Source organism: Charadrius vociferus, unplaced genomic scaffold, assembly GCF_000708025.1.
Source record: "Charadrius vociferus isolate BGI_N301 unplaced genomic scaffold, ASM70802v2 scaffold613, whole genome shotgun sequence".
Classification (NCBI taxonomy): Eukaryota; Metazoa; Chordata; class Aves; order Charadriiformes; family Charadriidae; genus Charadrius; species Charadrius vociferus.
The window spans coordinates 525,959-529,922 of NW_009647757.1; the positions used below are offsets into that span (position 1 = coordinate 525,959).

The 3,964-nt window shown below is 45.4% G+C and overlaps 1 protein-coding gene across 1 annotated transcript in view; it reads left to right on the forward strand.

Annotated features, from left to right (window-relative positions):
- The first annotated feature begins 2,668 nt into the window (after window positions 1–2,668).
- The window catches only part of STMN1 (stathmin 1), a 6,357-nt gene continuing 5,061 nt past the window's right edge, over window positions 2,669–3,964 (forward strand). Inside the window, exon 1 of the mRNA XM_009882195.1 lies at window positions 2,669–2,735. The gene's annotated coding sequence lies outside the window, so the exon portion shown is untranslated. The remainder of the gene's footprint in view (window positions 2,736–3,964) is intronic.

The window sequence follows — 3,964 nt, forward strand, 5'->3', positions numbered from 1 at the left end:
ATTTCAGTGTTTTGGAGAATTTGTGGGCAAGGACAGCACAGCACTTCTGAGGCTTTTGTCTTTAGCTCATTAGAAGCTTACATCATTTTTCTACTCTGTTTAGAGCCTTCACCATCATAGTACTTGGATAATGTGCAATACAGTCCTATGACTGCATTTGAAGAGGTGAGTATGACATTTCAGGGTTATATTGCCCCAATAACAAAGCAATTAATTTATATTTTCATCTCTCTTGCTGCAGGCGCAACCACCATCTGTGGTGAGTGCTTTTACTTGTCTCATTTTATGGAGGAAAGTGAGTTTGAGTGAATTTCTCAAAAAACAAATGAGCAATGGAAGCCAGGCGCCCTGTCTCATTCGAAAAAAATTAAAACGTGTCCAATGGCACATCGGCAAGTGCAAATGTGTTCTGAAGGGAACATTTTCTTAATGCCATTTATCAGCATAAATACAGTATCAGCCTGAACACCTCCAGTAAGCAAATACCAATTACCTTAAACATTTCTTGCCTGTGGAAGAGCTTTCATTGTGAGGGAGACACTCCCTACAAATCTTGTTGTATTCTTCCTGTCTGTGGACTCCTCAACTGCATTTAGATTAAAACCTTATTATTTTTACCTGAAGATCAGTGAGACCTTTGCAGCCACTAATTTTCCTTTCGAGACCTTCGTCAGGCAGCAGCATGTCAGTACAGCCAGTGTGAAGACGGGTAAGCTGCGGTGGGGAGAAAAATTTGCTGAAGGTTAATACAAAGACTGAGAAACACAGAACGAAATCTTTTAGCCCTTCTCTCTACCTCTGAGTGCAAGTTTCTTTTAAATTACTGTCTCCTCTAGCAGGTTATTTACTAAATCAGTTAAACTGATTGACTCAGGTCAAATAGTATATTGGATTTCTAGTTTTAAAATGAACTTTGCTAATGCAGTGACTGTTACCAGACTCAGCAAATGCTTGCTAATATTACTTACCGAGGTGCTTTAAAACATTCTCTGATTAACAAATAACCTGTCAGTCCATACACCATGGATGCCTAAGAGTGGCAATTTAATACTCGGAAAGCACATTTTCTTAGTGGAGATTAAATATTTTTGCAAGTTAAAAGAGCTGCCGTGGGCTGAGTTGTCACCTAATTATGTCAGTCTCTTTGTGGGATATTTTGATAAGCACATCAGAGGAGACGCTTTAATCTTTATGCTAAATCTGATCACGTCACGTCCTAAATTCACACGTACAAGGAGTCCTCCTGATGAGACTTTGACTTCGATGTTTCACTGAGAGCAGAGCGTGTTGAACCGCAGCTGAGGGGCCCCGTGTTTTGTCAGTGCTGAGAATGAGCCCACTTGAGCTTGCTCTTTTTTTGGAGAAAAAAAAAGAAATGGAATCATAGCAAAAAGCTCTTGTTGGTGATGAGGAATCCAGGAGACAAAAACTACTGCAGCCACATGCTGCTGGGCTCCGCGAAAGAAGAGTCTGTTTAGAATGGCAGTAAATGTGTTGATAAACACAAATCAAATGCAAATTAAATAAAAGCTTTTCATATACTCTATTCTCCTTCAGATCAGACAAAAATAAATGCCACATAAACAAATGAGTTTTATGAAATGTTCCAAAAATAAAACCACTCTTGCAACGAGGCCAAAAATGAGATCATCTCCGTGCCTTTCCAGCTGCTAAGAGCTGTTATTTCTCTTTGTATCACAATAATACTCAAAGATTTTGGTTTCAATTGAAACCAGTTGTGGCAGGTGTTGTAAAGGGGTTGCTAAAGAGTCTCAACCTAAGTGACACGGCATGGAAAATCTCGGAGTTGAGAACAGATCCCGAATCTGATTCCCAGCTCAGTGTCTCTCATCAATAAACCACGTTGTCACTTGCATAGGAGAGTTCTTACCTGAAAGAAACATTTTTGGCTTTAAAACCAATCTGCAAAGGAAGTTAAGTTACATTTGGGTCTTTTTTTTTTTTCTTTCTCTTTTTTTCTCCTGTGAGAAGCCCAGGAAATAAGATGGAAAGCACTGAGAACAGACCCTGCATGACTCGTAGTTTTATCTCAGCCTGCATCCCTCTTTCAAAAGCGGTAAATGATATTTCATCATCATCTCTCCAGGGGGTGAGGACGGACTAAAGGCAGTCACACAGGTGCCAAACAAAAAGCCCTGAGCCCAGGAAGCCTTGTTTCCTCTGGGAAATCCTGAGATCATCCCAGGATAAGCTCACTGATTTTACTAAAAAGCATTAATATTAAAGCATCCAACACACTGTTGATCTACACGGATGATAATTAATAAATGATAAAGTAAAACACAGGCTGGTGGCATGGTCTCTTGGCTGCTTTGTCTTCTAGCAACATTTGATGCAATTTAATCCAAGCACACAAGATGTTTCATTTAAAAACACGTGTGTTGTATGTGAGATCTATGCATATACCGCTGGTACTGAGCCAGAACCCCGTGAATGTACCAGGCATGATCCAGAAGGACCAAGCAGCCAAACCATTTTGGATCTGAAATCCCTTCAATCCCACAAAAAGGTTCTTCCATGCTGCTGGAAAATGGCTCTTCCCATGCCCAGCGAGCCACTCTGGCAGAAATCTCTCCCAGTTCTAGCAGCTCGGCTGCTGGATGTGGTTTCCATGGAAATAGACGTCAGATCAGCAAAAAACAGGGCAAGTGTTTAAAATAATCTCTGTTTTGAAAGCTTTATGCATTTCTGTCACAATATTAACCTTCCTCAAGGTAGGAATTTTTTTTGTGGGTGCAAAATCCTTGATTTTAAGAGTGTGCACAAGGGTGGGTCCTCTCAGAGAAGTCCTTTCTTTGGTATTTAGGGTATGGAGACCACCGGGCTGGGCTTGCGTTGTAGCAGAAGATCTGTGCTGTTCTCCGGCCATCTGCCTTTTATATATGTTGATTCTTGGTGTAACTCCGGTGACTGTAGCTTGGAAACTACCCCAGGAATTGTACGGGAATCAGTTGCACGGAACGCACGAAAATGCAACCAGTTCATTTACAGCACATTTGTGCGGGAATCACTTCTCTACGCTTGGCAATAACATTATCCTGGGAAGGGAACTGCTCCCGGTGCAGCCCATGGGACAAAGACAGATCCTCTTTACACGGCCATTATATACATACTATGGAATCTGCATGAACGATGGCTTTTCTGGACATGCTTTGACTTGCTGGTGTCACCCCAAAGGAGAGGGTGGCCCCCAAAACACACTGCCAGGGGCTGCGGGGCCAATGCTTTGTCAGACCCACGATGCTCTTTGGGGTTGGCCTGTGGTGGCTGTGACCCTGAGGTGATTGAAGGAACATGGTGGTCATCTTGATGATGACCAAGAGCCCTGAGGTTATCGTGGCCCTGAGGTAACTGACTGGCCCTGAGGTGACCGTGCCCTCAGGTAGGTGACCATGGCCCCAAGGTGACCATGGCTTCAAGGTAAATGGCGATGATGCTGAGGTGACTGTGACCATGGTCCTGAGGTGACCAAGGGCCCTGACCTAAGTGACCATAGCCCTGAGGTGACCATGGCCCCAAGGTAAGTGTCCATGGCCATGAGGTAACTGTGACCCTGAGGTGAGTTGCCATAGCCTTGAGGTGACCATAGTCCTGAGGTGACTGAAAGCCCTGAGATAAGTGGCCGTGGCCCCAAGGCATCAAAGGCCCTGAGCCAGGTGACCATGACTCTGAGGTGACCACGGTCCTGAGGTGACCACAGCCTCGAGATAAGTGGCCATGGATCTGAGGTGACCATGGCCCTGCGGTGACCGTGGCCCTGAGGTAAGTGGCCAGCCCCAAGGCGACTATCTGAGCCACGGCTCCGCTCCTGCCGAATGCCCCTGAGGGGAACCGGCGACCCTGACCAAAGGAGGCCGCCCCGGGGCCCCGCTCCTCCCCACCACCGGGGTGGGAGACAAAGGGAGTCCCACCGCCCACCGGGGCGCGGCGGGGGGCCCCGGCG